Below are 21,994 nucleotides of genomic sequence, written 5' to 3'. Positions count from 1 at the left end.
GAATTTAGTGCAGAGATCAACTCATTTGCATTTAAAGGAAACACCCAAAAGGCACATTTTTGCTCACACCTACAAAGTGGCAATTTTAACATCTTATAATAAATTATCTATATGGTATTTTGAGCTAGAACTTCACTGTGTGTATTCTGGGGACACCAAAGATTTATTTGACGTCTTAAAAAAGTCTTGTGACATGTCCCCTTTAACAAGTGCAATAATCTGATGCAATCCACTAAGTGCAATATCATATGCCACTGTTCAAATTACTTTAGTAATATATATAAACTGATATAAACCTATGCTGCTGCTTACTGTATACACTTAATAATTTCTATATTTTGTAATTATTCATTTGTCTAAGTTTCAATAAGCTACCTACCTGCTCGTGTATGATGCAGTACCGTATCATGTCCAGCTGATGTCAGTGTAATACAACTAAATGAACAACCAGAGGCTGCAGGATGATGAAAAAGATCTCATTTAATCGTGACCTACATGTTTATTTACACACAAACACAAACTTAAGTTTGTTTCACTATGTTTCTGATGTCATTATATAGACTTGCAAACCCTGCATAACAGGGAAACATGCATAACATTAGATTTAAAGAAAACCAATAAGTCTTGGCTGTGTTAGTAAGTAGGCCTACCAATGTCCTTACAAGTTGGTTGTTGTGATATTTCATGTATTTAAATTAAATTATGACTGCATGATCAGGACCCTACACAAATTCGCTGACCCTACACAATCTTCGGATTTACATAAAATACTAACCTTCATAACATTCATTAATGTCAGTCGAATGTTATAACAATCAGCAGTGATGGTCAATAAAAGGGAGATCCTTTCATAAGCATTTACAGTACTGACATAATCCTGCAGTTGAGGTATAAAGAGAGGAGCTGTCTCTGACTCTACCTGCAATATCTGGCAACCTCTGTACCCCCCCAAGCTCAGTCCTGAATTCTAGTGAAGCTGAAACAATCACGCTTCTACTTGCTGCTATTTATATCATCTCGCTCCAGCTCAGGCCTGGCTCACATTGCTTTCTAATAATATGCGGGAACTTCAATAGTCTAAATTTAGACCAGCGAGCAACCCTGCTCGACAGAGCATCAAATCTTCCTCTTTCTCAAAAATTCGGTCATCTCTCACTAAAGGAGGCCTGATCAAAAGTGCTGTCATATCATTCCTGAAGCCCTGAAAAAACTGAATACAAAAATAAATCCACTGCAGCATTGAATGCATGAGTACTGATTCCAAATACATCATGTACAATGCTTGGTTTAACCTCTAATTACCTTTTACCTTTATAAAATTACCTGTTTTATCTCTCTTAGCATTAAAATATCTTATCAACAATGACACCATAATGATATACAACACATAAAGCGACCATTTTATGATCACAATGGGATGTAAAAATCAGAGACTACACTAAAAACATCTGGGATTCGATATTTTACGACATTTTTACGTTATGAAGAAATATAAAAGATATCAAGTCAAACAATAAAAATGTTGACACTCGACTTGAACACAAGATTTTGGCTCATTCTCAAAATCGTGCTGGATTTTTTTTTTTGTGTTTATGACGTAAGCTACATACTAAATAATAACAAATAATAACAAAATCAGTTAGAAAGCTAATCAGAAACACATTTTAGTGCTATATCAGACCTCTGGACTCCATTAAAATCAATTGTTAAAATCATGTGGCCATCAATGAAAATGCACCACAGCAAGGCAAAGCACTCAAGTTCCCAGTATAGCATCACAATCTCATCTTTCTTTTACATAAGAGCTCCTTGAAAGAAAAGCCTGGCGTCACCAGGTCCATACGCCACTATACAGTAGAAATCCCAGAGCCTTCCTGACTCTACCACACACACACACACACACACACACACACACACACACACACACACACACACACACACACACACGCTGTGCTTTCATCTATACAATGCCACAGATATCCCATAATCCTTTGCTGCTGTTATAGTGTAATGATTTTACTCTCTCCATTAAAAGAATACTTCACTGGAAAATTTTATCCACTAGTCTGCCATATCATGAATACTGACTTTTTTATACAGGGATTCAGTGCTTGGCTAAAAATGAAAGTGTTTGAATGTTTCAAAATAATCTGATGGACTGATATGAAGTAATGAAATACACATGGGATGTGTTAATGGAAATACTAGGTGCTTATGCACTTATGGAGCATTCGAATGAGGCATTTATGTGTATATATGGCTGACTGTGACACGTGACGCCGGTGTTTAACACATGCATCTGCTGCTTGATGTTCAAAGTCACTGAGCTGCTCATTTCGATTGAATCAAAGCAGTCACATTCATCTGTGTTTCATCATGAAACTAATTTGCTTATCAAATGTCTTGTGCTAATCTGCAAGTTAATGCCATCATATCAGCGCACAGCACAGTTCACTGTACAAAGGTACAGTATATGAGTATGACCTCATTTCCTTCATAAAGTCCAAACCTTTAGTTCTTTAACTGTGTGAATGCTTTGTTTAAAGATTTGCCAATGTGCCAGATGAGAGATTTGTGATTTGTCAAGGTCATCTTGTGTATGTTTAAAAGCTATTTTCTGAAAGACAGGTAATGTTTCATGACTATAAGGCTGTTTATTTTAGTATTCCTTAGTTTTAAACAAAAAACAAGTCACTCCAAACAAAAGCAAAAAAATTATCTCATGAATTTAGAAGGCACATTTATCAAAATTGTCACAGTGAAGAATGCACTTTTGTGTTTTTAAGCTGTAGATCAAAATATTCAACAGGAACTGACAACAATGTCTAGTTCATTCAGAGTCCATTTGAAGTCATGGACCAAGAAACTCTTCTGGTCTCGCTCTCAATTGGTCTCTTTACACAGCAGAAGCTTTATCTGAGACTGAAAGAAACGCAGCACTCATAACACAACAGATCTCACACTAGTGCCACAGGTGCAAACTTACTAGTGCTGTCTGTTAAGTAAAGCATCACTATTACTCAAATTTAAACAAGTCCCTAAATGTTTTTGTTCTGAAATGTTTGTGCTATTGCCATAAATGATAACATACAACATTACACATAAAACGAGCAAGCGCATAACAATGCCCTAACAATCACCCAGAACGGCCTAACAGTGTGCCAACAAACACTCAAAACATTGTTGCAAATGCCTAACATTTCCCTAGCAACCACCCAGAAGACCCTAACAGTGTGCTGACAAACACTAAAACATCATAGCAATCCATAACAATGCCCTAGCAACATCCCAGAAGGCCACAGTGATGTGCCAATGTCACAGGTCGGAGCGGACCACTTCTAATGTGAATCACGCCCCTCCCTAAGTTTCCACCCCGAGGAGGTCCCAAAATACCCCAATGACCAAACAGACGAGAAAACGGGATAACATATAACAATCTTTATTAAACATTAAAAGGTAAGGGGAAAGGGGAAGGGAATCTTAAAAGGTAAGTGCGGAGACTTTGAATGGCTCTGAGTCGCTTCTGACTCTCACGGGGATCACAGGTAAGTCATCTTAGTCTGTCTTTATCTTCTTTGTCCACTCGTGAATTACAGGGGGGATATTCTCAACTTCTGCTCTTGGTGTCTTTCAGATGACCTCCAGAGGGACGCTCCAACCTCTCTTCCTGGACGTAAAAGCAGAGACAGGCAAGTACACTGGGGAATGGGTAGGTAAATACCTTAACGGGCCACCTTCGGCGTGTAAAGGAATAAGCTGGGCTCACACCTCGGCGTCCAGAAGGTACACAAGTGCGGGCCGGGACTGGGGGCTGGAGACATCTAGGAGGTACACAGGTGAGTATACAGGAAGGTACACTAGGCTCTTGGCTCTGGGTATACAGGTGAGCATACAGGAGGTACACTGGGCTCTTGGCTTTGGGCGTACAGGTGAGTATACAGGACAGTACACTGGGCTCTTGGCTTTGGGCGTACAGGTGAGTATGCAGGACAGTACACTGGGCTCTTGGCTTTGGACGTACAGGCGAGTATACGGGGAAGTACACTGGGCTCTTGGCTTAGGGTATACAGGTGAGTATACAGGACGGTACACTGGGCTCTTGGCTTTGGGCGTACAGGTGAGTATACAGGGGTACACTGGGCTCTTAGCTTTGGGCGTACAAGTGAGTCTACGGGTAAGTACACCGGGCTCTTAGCTTTGGGCGTTCAGGTGAGTATACAGGATGGTACACTGGGCTCTTGGTTCTGGGTATACGGGTGAGCATACAGGAAGGTACACTGGGCTCTTGGCTTTGGGCGTACAGGTGAGTATACCGGACTGTACACTGGGCTCTTGGCTTTGGGCGTACAGGCGAGTATATGGGGAAGTACACTGGGCTCTTGGCTTGGGTTGTACAGGTGAGTATACGGGGAAGTATACTGGCTCTTGGCTTTGGGCGTACAGGTGAGTATATTAGGCTTAAAACAGGCTTAACTCACAGACCCATAGATAGACAGACGTCAGGCTTTAGCCCTTAGGTGGCTGGAGAGGACGTACAGACACACGGCGAACTTCTAGCTTTTCTCGCTAGGACGGACTTCCAATGCAACACTCGAGCATTGACTTTCAATACGTCCCAAGTCGACACCGAGCCCTTAGCTCAAACCTGCAGACTGGCAGCAGACACACACACAGAGTCTCTTCAACAATATACTACTGCAGTGAATATCTAGGGGGAGATACAACACCTCTTGACTTCGAACAAACGAAAAGATGGAGGGACAGGCCGAGGCTGCTGCACGTGAGGTCCAACACGGCCACAGATGGAATCATAGACGGTGGGTAGAATGGGATAGGACGCCACACCAGGTGATGTACTGTACGAGTGGGCCTATCGCTTCCCTCTCCTCTCTTCCAACAGCGTGACAAGAGATCTAGACAGGAGCAGGCATCTGCAAACACTCAACAGGCGTATAATTCATACACCAGAACATCACATGTACTTTCTTCCACAAAGCAGCCAATTAAAGTTCTCCCTCTTTCCAATACTCCACACAATATTCACAGCAATACTCTTACTTCTCACAGTTGGTACGCCACCACCCGGTGGGGAAGGGACCACGAGTCACAGTTTGGGTTGTATAATAGATGTATCAGTTGTCCACCGACACCGGCTCACTTCCTTCGGTCCAGGGCTCTCCTCTTCGGCCTAGTGAGTGATCGCTGACAACATTGACACAGCACAACACTACAATTCTTCAAGTGTACACACGTCAAAAGACTCACCCACGGCACGCCACACACACTCACAGTGAATTAAGGTCCGATCACCACGTTGGGCTGGGAATTGGTCCTGAACAGCAGAAAGGGGTTGGTACGGGGGAAGACCAAATGGAGACGTCACAGCAACGTCCCAGAAAACCCCAGCAATGTGTCAACAAACACTAAAAACACTGTAGCAAACGCATAACAATGCCCTAGCAACATCCCAGAAGGCCCCAGCGATGTGCCAAAAAACACTAAAATCACTGTAGCGAACGCATAACAATGCCCTAGCAACGACCCAGAAGGCCCCAGCGATGTGCCAACAAACACTAAAAACACTGTAGCAAACGCATAACAATGCCCTAGCAACATCCCAGAAGGCCCTAGCGATGTGCCAAAAAACACTAAAATCACTGTAGCGAACGCATAACAATGCCCTAGCAACGACCCAGAAGGCCCCAGCGATGTGCCAACAAACACTAAAAACACTGTAGCAAACGCATAACAATGCCCTAGCAACATCCCAGAAGGCCCCAGCGATGTGCCAAAAAACACTAAAATCACTGTAGCGAACGCATAACAATGCCCTAGCAACGACCCAGAAGGCCCCAGCGATGTGCCAACAAACACTAAAAACACTGTAGCAAACGCATAACAATGCCCTAGCAACATCCCAGACTACCCCAGCGATGTGCCAACAAACACTAAAATCACTGTAGCGAAAGCATAACAATGCCCTAGCAACGTCCCAGACTACCCCAGCGATGTGCCAACAAACACTAAAAACACTGTAGCGAACGCATAACAATGCCCTAGCAACATCCCAGAAGGCCCCAGCGATGTGCCAACAAACACTAAAAACACTGTAGCGACCACATAACAATGCCCTAGCAACGACCCAGACTACCCCAGCGATGTGCCAACAAACACTAAAAACACTGTAGCAAACCACATAACAATGCCCTAGCAACATCCCAGAAGGCCCCAGCGATGTGCCAACAAACACTAAAATCACTGTAGCGAAAGCATAACAATGCCTTAGCAACATCCCAGACTACCCCAGCAATGTGCCAACAAACACTAAAAACACTGTAGCGACCACATAACAATGCCCTAGCAACGTCCCAGACTACCCCAGCGATGTGTCAACAAACACTAAAAACACTGTAGCGTCCGCATAACAATGCCCTAGCAACGTCCCAGACTACCCCAGCGATGTGCCAATAAACACTAAAACATCATAGCAACCCATAACAATAGCAACGTCCCAGAAGGCCACAGCGATGTGCCAACAAACACCAAAAACACTATAGCGACCACATAACAATGCCCTAGCAACGTCCCAGACTACCCCAGTGATGTGTCAACAAACACTAAAATCACTGTAGCGACCGCATAACAATGCCCCAACAATGATCCAGACTACCCCAGCGATGTGCCAACAAACACTAAAAACACTGTAGCGTCCGCATAACAATGCCCTAGCAACGTCCCAGACTACCCCAGTGATGAGCCAACAAACCCTAAAAACACTGTAGCGACCACCTAACAATGCCCTAGCAACGTCCCAGACTACCCCAGTGATGTGTCAACAAACACTAAAAACATTGTAGCGTCCGCATAACAATAGCAACGTCCCAGAAGGCCACAGTGATGTGCCAACAAACACCAAAAACACTATAGCGACCACATAACAATGCCCTAGCAACGTCCCAGACTACCCCAGTGATGTGTCAACAAACACTAAAAACATTGTAGCGTCCGCATAACAATGCCCTAGCAACGTCCCAGACTACCCCAGCGATGTGCCAATAAACACTAAAACATCATAGCAACCCATAACAATAGCAACGTCCCAGAAGGCCACAGCGATGTGCCAACAAACACCAAAAACACTATAGCGACCACATAACAATGCCCTAGCAACATCCCAGACTACCCCAGCGATGTGCCAACAAACACTAAAATCACTGTAGCGACCGCATAACAATGCCCTAACAATGATCCAGACTACCCCAGCGATGTGCCAACAAACGCTAAAAACACTGTAGCGACCACATAACAATGCCCTAGCAACGTCCCAGACTACCCCAGCGATGTGCCAATAAACACTAAAACATTATAGCAACCCATAACAATGCCCTAGTAACGACTCAGAAGGCCACAGCGATGTGCCAACAAACACTAAAATCACTGTAGCGAATGCATAACAATGCCCTAGCAACGTCCCAGACTACCCCAGCGATGTGCCAACAAACACTAAAATCACTGTAGCGACCGCATAACAATGCCCTAGCAACGACCCAGACTACCCCAGCGATGTGCCAACAAACACTAAAAACACTGTAGCAAACGCATAACAATGCCCTAGCAACGTCCCAGACTACCCCAGCGATGTGTCAACAAACACTAAAATCACTGTAGCGAACCGCATAACAATGCCCTAGCAACGACCCAGAAGGCCCCAGCGATGTGCCAACAAACACCAAAAACACTATAGCGACCACATAACAATGCCCTAGCAACATCCCAGACTACCCCAGCGATGTGCCAACAAACACTAAAATCACTGTAGCGACCGCATAACAATGCCCTAGCAACGTCCCAGACTACCCCAGCGATGTGCCAACAAACACTAAAAACACTGTAGCGACCGCATAACAATGCCCTAGCAACGTCCCAGACTACCCCAGCGATGTGCCAACAAACACTAAAAACACTGTAGCGAACGCATAACAATGCCCTAGCAACGTCCCAGACTACCCCAGCGATGTGCCAACAAACACTAAAAACACTGTAGCAAACGCATAACAATGCCCTAGCAACGTCCCAGACTACCCCAGCGATGTGCCAACAAACACTAAAATCACTGTAGCGACCGCATAACAATGCCCTAGCAACATCCCAGACTACCCCAGCGATGTGCCAACAAACACTAAATGCAGTGTCTGTAGCGACCACATAACAATGCCCTAGCAACACCCCAGACTACCCCAGCGATGTGCCAACAAACACTAAAAACACTGTAGCGTCCGCATAACAATGCCCTAGCAACGTCCCAGACTACCCCAGCGATGTGCCAATAAACACTAAAACATCATAGCAACCCATAACAATAGCAACGTCCCAGAAGGCCACAGCGATGTGCCAACAAACACCAAAAACACTATAGCGACCACATAACAATGCCCTAGCAACGTCCCAGACTACCCCAGCGATGTGCCAACAAACACTAAAATCACTGTAGCGACCGCATAACAATGCCCTAACAATGATCCAGACTACCCCAGCGATGTGCCAACAAACACTAAAAACACTGTAGCGTCCGCATAACAATGCCCTAGCAACGTCCCAGACTACCCCAGTGATGAGCCAACAAACCCTAAAAACACTGTAGCGACCACCTAACAATGCCCTAGCAACACCCCAGACTACCCCAGTGATGAGCCAACAAACACTAAAAACACTGTAGCAACCACATAACAATGCCCTAGCAACGTCCCAGACTACCCCAGCGATGTGTCAACAAACACTAAAATCACTGTAGCGACCGCATAACAATGCCCCAACAATGATCCAGACTACCCCAGCGATGTGCCAACAAACACTAAAAACACTGTAGCAACCGCATAACAATGCCCCAGCAATGTCCCAGACTACCCCAGTGATGTGCCAACAAACACTAAAAAAACTGTAGCGACCACATAACAATGCCCCAGCAATGTCCCAGACTACCCCAGTGATGTGTCAACAAACACTAAAAACATTGTAGCGTCCGCATAACAATGCCCTAGCAACGTCCCAGACTACCCCAGCGATGTGCCAACAAACCCTAAAAACACTGTAGCAACCACATAACAATGCCCTAGCAACGTCCCAGACTACCCCAGTGATGTGTCAACAAACACTAAAAACATTGTAGCGTCCGCATAACAATGCCCTAGCAACGTCCCAGACTACCCCAGCGATGTGCCAATAAACACTAAAACATCATAGCAACCCATAACAATAGCAACGTCCCAGAAGGCCACAGCGATGTGCCAACAAACACCAAAAACACTATAGCGACCACATAACAATGCCCTAGCAACGTCCCAGACTACCCCAGCGATGTGCCAACAAACACTAAAATCACTGTAGCGACCGCATAACAATGCCCTAACAATGATCCAGACTACCCCAGCGATGTGCCAACAAACGCTAAAAACACTGTAGCGACCACATAACAATGCCCTAGCAACGTCCCAGACTACCCCAGCGATGTGTCAACAAACACTAAAAACACTGTAGCGACCACATAACAATGCCCTAGCAACGTCCCAGACTACCCCAGCGATGTGCCAACAATCACTAGAACATTATAGCAACCCATAACAATGCCCTAGCAACGACTCAGAAGGCCACAGCGATGTGCCAACAAACACTAAAATCACTGTAGCGAACGCATAACAATGCCCTAGCAACGTCCCAGACTACCCCAGCGATGTGCCAACAAACACTAAAATCACTGTAGCGAACGCATAACAATGCCCTAGCAACGACCCAGAAGGCCCCAGCGATGTGCCAACAAACACTAAAAACACTGTAGCAAACGCATAACAATGCCCTAGCAACATCCCAGACTACCCCAGCGATGTGCCAACAAACACTAAAATCACTGTAGCGAACGCATAACAATGCCCTAGCAACGACCCAGAAGGCCCCAGCGATGTGCCAACAAACACTAAAAACACTGTAGCAAACGCATAACAATGCCCTAGCAACATCCCAGAAGGCCCCAGCGATGTGCCAACAAACACTAAAATCACTGTAGCGAAAGCATAACAATGCCCTAGCAACGTCCCAGACTACCCCAGCGATGTGCCAACAAACACTAAAAACACTGTAGCGAACGCATAACAATGCCCTAGCAACGTCCCAGAAGGCCCCAGCAATGTGCCAACAAACACTAAAAACACTGTAGCGAACGCATAACAATGCCCTAGCAACGACCCAGACTACCCCAGCGATGTGCCAACAAACACTAAAATCACTGTAGCGACCACATAACAATGCCCTAGCAACGTCCCAGACTACCCCAGCGATGTGCCAACAAACACTAAAATCACTGTAGCGACCGCATAACAATGCCCTAACAATGATCCAGACTACCCCAGCGATGTGCCAACAAACGCTAAAAACACTGTAGCGACCACATAACAATGCCCTAGCAACGTCCCAGACTACCCCAGCGATGTGTCAACAAACACTAAAAACATTGTAGCGACCACATAACAATGCCCTAGCAACGTCCCAGACTACCCCAGCGATGTGCCAATAAACACTAAAACATCATAGCAACCCATAACAATGCCCTAGTAACGACTCAGAAGGCCACAGCGATGTGCCAACAAACACTAAAAATCACTGTAGCGACCACATAACAATGCCCTAGCAACGACCCAGAAGGCCCCAGCGATGTGCCAACAAACACTAAAATCACTGTAGCGAACGCATAACAATGCCCTAGCAACGACCCAGAAGGCCCCAGCGATGTGCCAACAAACACTAAAAACACTGTAGCAAACGCATAACAATGCCCTAGCAACATCCCAGACTACCCCAGCGATGTGCCAACAAACACTAAAATCACTGTAGCGAACGCATAACAATGCCCTAGCAACGACCCAGAAGGCCCCAGCGATGTGCCAACAAACACTAAAAACACTGTAGCAAACGCATAACAATGCCCTAGCAACGTCCCAGACTACCCCAGCGATGTGCCAACAAACACTAAAATCACTGTAGCGAAAGCATAACAATGCCTTAGCAACGTCCTAGACTACCCCAGCGATGTGCCAACAAACACTAAAAACACTGTAGCGAACGCATAACAATGCCCTAGCAACGTCCCAGACTACCCCAGCGATGTGCCAACAAACACTAAAAACACTGTAGCGAACGCATAACAATGCCCTAGCAACGACCCAGAAAGCCCCAGCGATGTGCCAACAAACGCTAAAAACACTGTAGCGACCACATAACAATGCCCTAGCAACGTCCCAGACTACCCCAGCAATCTGCCAACAAACACTAAAAACACTGTAGCGACCACATAACAATGCCCTAACAATGTCCCAGACTACCCCAGCGATGTGCCAATAAACACTAAAACATCATAGCAACCCATAACAATGCCCTAGTAACGACTCAGAAGGCCACAGCGATGTGCCAACAAACACTAAAATCACTGTAGCGAACGCATAACAATGCCCTAGCAACGACCCAGACTACCCCAGCGATGTGCCAACAAACACTAAAATCACTGTAGCGAACGCATAACAATGCCCTAGCAACGACCCAGAAGGCCCCAGCGATGTGCCAACAAACACTAAAAACACTGTAGCAAACGCATAACAATGCCCTAGCAACATCCCAGAAGGCCCCAGCGATGTGCCAAAAAACACTAAAATCACTGTAGCGAACGCATAACAATGCCCTAGCAACGACCCAGAAGGCCCCAGCGATGTGCCAACAAACACTAAAAACACTGTAGCAAACGCATAACAATGCCCTAGCAACATCCCAGACTACCCCAGCGATGTGCCAACAAACACTAAAATCACTGTAGCGAAAGCATAACAATGCCTTAGCAACGTCCTAGACTACCCCATCAATGTGCCAACAAACACTAAAAACACTGTAGCGAACGCATAACAATGCCCTAGCAACATCCCAGACTACCCCAGCGATGTGCCAACAAACACTAAAAACACTGTAGCGAACGCATAACAATGCCCTAGCAACGTCCCAGAAAGCCCCAGCGATGTGCCAACAAACACTAAAAACACTGTAGCAAACGCATAACAATGCCCTAGCAACATCCCAGACTACCCCAGCGATGTGCCAACAAACACTAAAATCACTGTAGCGACCGCATAACAATGCCCTAACAATGATCCAGACTACCCCAGCGATGTGCCAACAAACACTAAATGCAGTGTCTGTAGCGACCACATAACAATGCCCTAGCAACGTCCCAGACTACCCCAGCGATGTGTCAACAAACACTAAAAACATTGTAGCGTCCGCATAACAATGCCCTAGCAACGTCCCAGACTACCCCAGCAATGTGCCAATAAACACTAAAACATCATAGCAACCCATAACAATAGCAACGTCCCAGAAGGCCACAGCGATGTGCCAACAAACACCAAAAACACTATAGCGACCACATAACAATGCCCTAGCAACGTCCCAGACTACCCCAGTGATGTGTCAACAAACACTAAAATCACTGTAGCGACCGCATAACAATGCCCCAACAATGATCCAGACTACCCCAGCGATGTGCCAACAAACACTAAAAATCACTGTAGCGTCCGCATAACAATGCCCTAGCAACGTCCCAGACTACCCCAGCGATGTGCCAACAAACCCTAAAAACACTGTAGCGACCACATAACAATGCCCTAGCAACACCCCAGACTACCCCAGTGATGAGCCAACAAACACTAAAAACACTGTAGCAACCACATAACAATGCCCTAGCAACGTCCCAGACTACCCCAGTGATGTGTCAACAAACACTAAAATCACTGTAGCGACCGCATAACAATGCCCTAACAATGATCCAGACTACCCCAGCGATGTGCCAACAAACACTAAAAACACTGTAGCGTCCGCATAACAATGCCCTAGCAACGTCCCAGACTACCCCAGTGATGAGCCAACAAACACTAAAAACACTGTAGCAACCACATAACAATGCCCTAGCAACGTCCCAGACTACCCCAGTGATGTGCCAACAAACACTAAAACATCATAGCAATCCATAACAATGCCCTAGCAACGTCCCAGAACGCCACAGCGATGTGCCAACAAACACTAAAAACACTGTAGCGACCACATAACAATGCCCCAGCAATGTCCGAGACTACCCCAGCGATGTGCCAACAAACACTAAAATCACTGTAGCGACCGCATAACAATGCCCTAACAATAATCCAGACTACCCCAGCGATGTGTCAACAAACACTAAAAACATTGTAGCGACCACATAACAATGCCCCAGCAACGTCCCAGACTACCCCAGCGATGTGCCAACAAACACTAAAATCACTGTAGCGACCGCATAACAATGCCCTAACAATGATCCAGACTACCCCAGCGATGTGCCAACAAACACTAAAAACACTGTAGCGACCATATAACAATGCCCTAGCAACGTCCCAGACTACCCCAGTGATGTGTCAACAAACACTAAAACATCATAGCAATCCATAACAATGCCCTAGCAACGTCCCAGAACGCCACAGCGATGTGCCAACAAGCACTAAAATCACTGTAGCGATCGCATAACAATGCCCTAGCAACGTCCCAGACTACCCCAGCGATGTGCCAACAAACACTAAAATCACTGTAGCGACCGCATAACAATGCCCTAACAATGATCCAGACTACCCCAGCGATGTGCCAACAAACACTAAAATCACTGTAGCGACCACATAACAATGCCCTAGCAACGTCCCAGACTACCCCAGTGATGTGTCAACAAACACCAAAAACACTATAGCGACCACATAACAATGCCCTAGCAACGTTCCAGACTACCCCAGCGATGTGCCAACAAACACTAAAATCACTGTAGCGACCGCATAACAATGCCCTAGCAACGTCCCAGACTACCCCAGCGATGTGCCAACAAACACTAAAATCACTGTAGCGACCGCATAACAATGCCCTAACAATGATCCAGACTACCCCAGCGATGTGCCAACAAACACTAAAATCACTGTAGCGACCACATAACAATGCCCTAACAATGTCCCAGACTACCCCAGCGATGTGCCAACAATCACTAGAACATTATAGCAACCCATAACAATGCCCTAGCAACGACCCAGAAGGCCACAGCGATGTGCCAACAAAAACTAAAAACAGCTTACAATGCCAAAGCAACCACCCATAACACTGTAACATGTGGCACCACTCACGTTGTCAACTAAAAGGCTAGAAATCTAGCAAAATGAAGTCTTAAGGAAAATGTTCAAGATTACGTCAACACAACAACACAGCGCTGCTTGAGTCTCTGTCTACACATCTGGGCTATGTTAAGGCGATGCAGTTCAGTTGTGAGTTGGATCATATTACAGCCGGTCTCTAGAGAGGGGAAGCAGGCCGTCTGAGGCAGAGGCAGTGGTTAGAGGCACATTTGGATGTCATTAAAGCGCAGGGCTGTACTGTAATTAAGCCCAAGTTTCCTTTTCTTCTTTAATCAAAGCCTTGTTAAAGTTGCACCTCCGCACAACCTCAATGGCATATGCCGGAATTTAGCTCACGCCTGTATGCCAGGCTCAGAGGGAATCTCTGCCACAAACGCACGCTGCCGCGAGTCAACTCTTACACGTGCCCTCCCTCATCATTCAGGCCGTGTAAATGGGGCAGATCGGGTCTCTTGGGTCGCTGTTTACCCAGTTGAGTCCCCTCCCAAGTCCTTGACATTCATGTTGGAATCGCTAGCAACCCACATGTAGCACAGCAGACATGTTTTGTGTGCCAGTGGGTTGAGTGTTCAATGGCACTCTGTCCTGCATGCTGATAGACCCACGCTACACCGCTCTGAATTCAACACCCCATCTATTGTCAAGCTCACATGCCTGTCTCCGATTGGCCCAGTTGCTAACGCTTCATTGACAGGGAACAGCACCCGGCCAATCAGACTTCAGGTAAAGAGCGGAGGGGGTTGGAGTAGCCGTAGAGGACATGACGGTTTGTGATTGGTTAAGAGGTAGAATGAATGAAAACAGTTGATCTGAATTAGCGCCAGCTGTCTCTGCGTGTCAGGGACTGCCGCGCTTGGGACTGAGGATAGCGTGAGTGGGGATCAGACTCAGGGTGTGTTGGTCACCACCCCTCCAAAGCTCCTACAGAAACAAAAACTCAGACAGTCATGTGTGACATAGATCCGCATTGTTTAGATGTCATCCTGTTGACCTAGTTAATGAAATAGTTCCTAACAAAATGTATTTTTGTAAACATTTACTTATTATTTACAGTTATGTTGTCCCAATGACTTTCTTCTGTGGAACACAAAAGCTACATGCCCGAATAATATTGAATGACTGTTGAAGAGTGAAATGAACCATATGACTCCATGTGTATTGTTACATAAGTCAACACTCACTGTTTTTTATATGACATTAAAATGATATAAAACAATACTTTTATGATTCTCAACTGAGTGCGAAGGTCATAGGTTTGGTCCCAGTAAACGCACCATACTGATAAAATGTAAAGTTTAAAATGCGCTTTGGATAATAGTGACAAATGCATTAATGGAAATGAAATTTAACCCAAGAACTCTATTGAACACAAAGGAAGATTTTTTTTAAAGAATGTTTGTAAGTAAATAGTTTTGGGGTCCCATTGACTATGATACCTTTCCCACTATAAAATTGAAGGTGCTCCTGCTTCTTGCTTGATTCCAAATACCTGCCTTTGTGTTCAGCAAAACAAAGTCATTTATACTTAATACATTATCATTTATTTAAGGGTGAACTATCCCTTTAAGAAAAGTGCTCAAAATAAAGTCATATTGGTTTGAACAGCGACTCCAATATGTTACAGTGAGTATGTCTAACATTAAACATGCAGGCGATCTCACGACGCGAACAATTCTTCTGAACTATTTCTTTAACTAGGTATCCTGGATGGTGTTGCAAATCTAAGTCCAAACAAACAAAAGCAAAGTCACTTTAACAAAAAACACTTTTGTGCTTTTGTCACGCTTAAAGTCAAAAGTAAGAGACATGGCCATGGGAAACATTTAAGTTTGTACAATCAGTGCATGGTTAGAGAAATGAAGTTATGTAAGGAGCGGCAGATGACTCATGCTTTTTGTCGCACGCTCATGCATGTACAGTACACACACGGGCGTAGTATTTTTAACCGGGCTTTACTGAGCAATACAAGTTCCACTCCCATTTACAGCCGGTGACCTGCTTTATCCATATGATAAGAAAGTGGCAGCTTAGTCCTAAAGATCTCGGACACATTAAAGAAACCTTAAAGAGTACTAATGTTTACCTTTCTACACTTCGACTGATTACTGATATTTCTCAATCTGTGCCAAGTATGATGTCTTTTGTGTACTAAGGCTAATCTCAAAATGAAAGCGATATTGAACTGATATTGAGTCTTGTAATAATTACACTGTACGTTGTCAGCGTGGTGACTTCATTGACTTTGGTGGAAGTTCATTCATCAAACACACAGATAATAACGCTTGTAAGATTGCGAAACAGGTTCGAACTGGTTTGTCCTCCTCTAATTGCCTTATGAATGATTTTTGAAAAACCACATCTTACAGTAGGTCATTTTTCGCAACCTTTGATTTCTGAAATGTAGCCAAAGGGCAAAAGTCGCTTCCAGAATGTTGTGGGTTGTTTTCAGGGTGTTGTTGTGCGAATGTTTGTTGATTTCTGTTGTCAAGTGTTGTTTTTAGTTGCTAAGGTGTTTTTCGTATTTGTTAGGTGTTTTCTAATTGGCCCGCACCCAAGTGATAAATGATATTCTCATGTCTTTCTTTCGGTTTCTCAGGTTCCTGCTTTGATTTTATCTTCTATGGGAATTTATTTAAATATTTTAGAATTCAATTTACAATCTGATTTTAAGTTCAATCAAATAATAGCACATAATACGCCAAATGATTTGATAATTGATGTAAACATCCCAAAGTTTCATATGGGAATTCCCATAATTGTAAATATGAAAATAACTATAAGAAAAAACTATTACTATACCCAATATTCCGTTTAAAAGACGTATAATAGGCATCCAGACATCAAGGCTAAAACAATGCAAAATTTGGGCTGTCAGTGAAATTATATAGTCGTCTGATGACACGGGAAAGCAAAAATGAAGTCAAAAATGTATCATCAAACAGATTTTTTTAATCTGACTTCTTGTCTAAGTAGAGCTCAGGGCTCAGGGCAGGCCCAAGTAGGACTGGTTACATTTCTTTATATATTTCACTTCAACAGTTATAACAGAAATAGCTTAATACCCCCAAAAATCAATATAAGCCCATGATTCATAATTTATATTTATAAATGAAAATATTTGAAAAACACCCCCCCCCCTGATTTTTTCACAAATCGCACCCTTGGTCTATGTATAAATAACATTATTTTAATTCTAAACTCACACACTGGGTGTAGATGACCTGCTGTTGCTTTACGTTTATACTGCCGATCATCTTACGTCCAAAAAATAAAATCTCTAAAAGTCAGCCCCTCCTGATTTTTGCAGAATTAAATAGCAAAAACAAGCAAACTTGACATCACGTGACATCATCTTTGACATTCATCCATAGGCAATGCGTCGGTTTTCATTTATACGTCTGCGTCGCTGTACTTAGCAAATGCAGACTAGGCAGCTAGTAGGCAGAGTCCACGGGCAAGTTATTGTATCAAGGCAAAAGCAGAAGAAAAGGCAGCTTGTATGTTGTCGGAGAAGCATCAGCAGGGATGGAGGTTCATTGCAACACGATCACAGCATTTGCGGTCCGCGTAGAACTGAAGCATTGTTACATTTTTGTAGGGGTGCATGCCAGGCCTATGGTGTAGATCCTACGAACTATAAATCGACCTTTAGTCAAATGTACTGTAGGCTGTGTGAGAAAGCTTTACGGCTTATGGACAGAAAAAACAGATGAAACTAGGCACATTTTTGTCATATCAACATATTTTTATATTTATTTACATTTATATTGTCATATATTAAAACAATTTCCACTTGATTTCATAAGTTATGTCAACTTTTCACAAGGCCAAACCTAAAATAGTATGTTATATTGACTTGCAAAACCAAGTTGTTTTAACCTTATGCTGCATTTTATTACGGTGTAAAATAAACAATGGGCACTTTAACATGATCTATATTCATGAGTTTAAGTGATTTTTAAGCTGTTTTTTATGTTTAATGTTTTCTGTGGTATACTGTTGAATCATAAAAAGTTAATAATGATGTATTCACATGTAACAGTTTAAAAGAAGAATCATGTGCCTGTCGATGTAAGCTTTTTAGTTATTAAAAATATATATATAATAATTTTAATATAGACACTGCCAATATCAAGCATCGAAAAAAATCACAAAACATTCCTTGTGTACTGAAAAGCATACACAATGTTGACACTGCTAATGAAACCTTATTGCTGAAGATCAACAGAATGATGGATTATTCATTCCAGAAAATCTCAAGGCATTATTCAGATTCACATACACCTACACAGAGGCAAGAGATTACACGAGATTATAGAAACAATGACGCTTGCCCTAACAAACGCCAATAATTACCTTCCCATGATCTTGTCATGTCTTGTCAGAAGAGCAAATTTGATATAAAGATATAAAAGATACACTGTAACTACAAACAGCACAGAAGTGACCTGGGAAACCATGTCGGCCGTTTATCTTGAGATGTGATTTTTCACATTTGAACTGCACGGACATGAATTCCATGGAAATGGGACTCATTGTTGGTCTTAGATGGGACATGTTGAGGCTTTTCAACATCAGGTTAGACTAAAAACTTTGACGAGTACAAACGTGTCCTAAAGCCTCGGTATCACTCGACTTTGACAATGTCAAATTCTTTGGATGCTACAGTGAACATGATATGATGTAACACTTTAAGAGTTTCTTATGTAACAGTTACAAAAAATCTATTATGTAATATTAATTCAAAAATATTTGTATAAATTGTTTTCAAACTGATAACAGTTCATGAGTCTTATGTGCACCCACGTAAGATGTTTCTAGAACGCCTTTATGGTTTATGTCTTTTCTAAAAGAAATAGCAGTAAAATAATAGAATAACTTGATGATGCGTGGAATGACGGGAGTTGTAGTATTCACTTTCATTGTCAATAAAAAACTCACAAATCATTTTCATGGATGACACAATTACATTTTTACATACAGAAGTTTTATACCTGTTACATCATAATATAAGCCCTTAGTGTGGCGCGATAGAAGCAATAACAAAGTTGCATGCTACATGCTTCAAGTTGTACATCTGCATTCGGCACTTTGCAGATCGCTTGGCGTTTGACATCTCGCAATAATTTGATGTCACATGCTGAAGACATTTCTGATTATGTAACATGTGTAAACACTGTCATAGTGATTTTTATGCTAAAGTCTTACATATTATGGCTTTAAATACTTCTTGAAAATAGTTATATATGAAAAACACCTGTCCAGTGATCATGAAGAAAACTATTTCACTAAAACATGACAGAAGTATCTCCTTGTTAAGTCATGATGTATAAAATGCCATTTCTGTGTCCAAGCCTCCACTCATTTCAAGCGAAAATCCATTCATTGACCATCTCAACAGGCATATATGAGCAGCTCTTTACGCCTTCTAACGTCTCATCATCTGTCCTCATTTATGTCCAAGAGACTCAATAATAATCTTTTACATTTTAATCCTTTAATTTGTTATATTTTAAAACGTTTATGTCCTGCTGCACATCCATGTGATAAGCAAACGCGTGTTGTCGTCCTGTTTATTGGTGCATATTACTAATGTGCTTTTTAAATAACAAAAACAATATTGTGCCATACTGAAGCAGCTGCTCTGAGAAACAGCCAATCAGAGCAGAGCTCAACATTATTATTCATGACCCTTTCAAATAAGGTAATAATAGATCATTTTATTCTAAAGGCAAATCCTAGGGTTGCAAATAGACATGAAAAACCGTTTCTGGGTATTTTTCGCACTTAGTAAAACCATATCAGAGAATAATTGAACAGATTATTACAATGCATTCTTTTTGCATTTTCCATTGCATGTTCTCTTTTGATTTTGAAAGGATCAGCCATGACTATCTGTTTTTTTAAACTTTAAGCCAATATTGCTTTTATCGACTGATTTCTCTATTAATAATGGTTCTGTAATAACAGGGGTTTGTGTAGGCAATTGATATCAACGTTATATCTTAATGATACAGCATTAGATGATAGTTCTGTTCTGAACTTAAGTAACCCACCAGCACACTGTCAAGTGCCCAAAACTGCTCTAAAACCAACAAACCAGACCACCAGAGGCCGAGTGATCAACACCAGCAGGGAAAGACCAAAGGTAATCAAAAACATCTGCATCTCATAACAAAAGTACAGTAAGGCCAAACCCAAGAAAAAGGAACAGTGGATTCTTCAGGGATTACCGGCAGCCTACGAGTCATTCTAAAACTAAAAACTCGGGCAATCACCTTATTCTTGCCAAAACTAACCACAACATTCAGACGATCATGTAGTTTGGCTCAGACTTTGACCATATCCGTCCAACTTCAAACTTGATCTGTAATTTTACTGTTTTAACAAGCCCACAATGCCAATCCACCATTGTATTTGCTCCATGTTTTTATAAAGTTAGAGTCAACTCAGGATATCTTTGATGACTGCTTTATTGGGCCTACCGCAACACTACCCACTTGTATATAGATGATGCTGGAGAGAGAGGAGTTGGGGGATCTCTGGAAAGAAGTGTTGTTGGTTTCTGCTTTGAAACGATGCGCATTAAAAAGCGCTATACAAATACATGTGAAATGTATGAGTCAGAGGTACAGTGATGAAAGAAGCTTTAGATTACAGGGTTTAGACCTGCACTTGCCTTGGCACGGAGAACGTCGCCCACGCTGGGTGTGTGGGCCCTGACAACTCTAAAAATGGAGTCCTGACTGAGAGGCTGAAGATTTGAGCATTAGAAAAGGTGAAATTGGTTTATGTGATGTTTCTTAGGTGGAAAGATTACTTAAGCATCTCTAATTGATAAAAATGTTGTCAATGCAGTGTAAAATATATAATATAGTAACAGCTATCATGTGAAATATACCTAGTCACTCTGTATATTACTGTACAATACATCAACAACATGTGCCAACTACACTAAATACTGGGTTATTTTCTACACAGCATTGGGTTAAAAAGGTATGAACCCAACCGTTGGGTTAAATTAACCCATGCAATTTTATATTTGAAACAATGGGTTAAAACAACTCAGGATTTTGGGTTGAAACAACTCTGCCTTTTTTTTATAGTGTATTGACTGTCATTTATCGTAAAGCAGATGAATGCTAAATAAAGAAATAGGTTGCCCAAAAATAAAAATTCAGTAAACATTTACTTAGCCATTCCATTTTTTTCCAGTAGAAATATTTAAATACATTGTTACACACCTATAACAATACAAATATTCTTCATACAACTGAATTAAAGTAATAAAGCTGTTTTATTTTTTTTTTCTTATATTGTCGAACCTTAAAAGCAGCTTCTGTTATGAGATCCTTTAAAAAGAGGAATTTGATCTCTGTGGTGGTTAAAAACATTGGGTTGTTTTAGAAGAACGTTACCTGGAATCTCTAGGACACCTCAACATTTACCGATAGTAATTATGTATTTGCAGAGTATGGACTTTCCAATGTGGAAGTGACCAGAGGAAGTTGACTCAGAAAGACATCTACTCACTTTTTATTTCACAGAAAAATCTCTGACCAAAATTTTTGATCGTAATATATTCATTCTTTAAATGTGATGTCAGAGTACAACCTATTCCTCCAATAATCAATATTTACAGTCTAACGCAAACATGCTTCAGGATCATCATGTGACATCATGTGATCATTTAAGCAAATACTAAGCAAAAATTGTTTATTTATTACATGTTTATGTAATGTGTAACTATTTGACCATATTACGTG

This window comes from Misgurnus anguillicaudatus, chromosome 14 (genome assembly GCF_027580225.2).
Source record: "Misgurnus anguillicaudatus chromosome 14, ASM2758022v2, whole genome shotgun sequence".
NCBI lineage: Eukaryota > Metazoa > Chordata > Actinopteri > Cypriniformes > Cobitidae > Misgurnus > Misgurnus anguillicaudatus.
The sequence above is the reverse complement of the archived record's forward strand: the minus strand, read 5'-3'. Positions refer to the sequence as shown.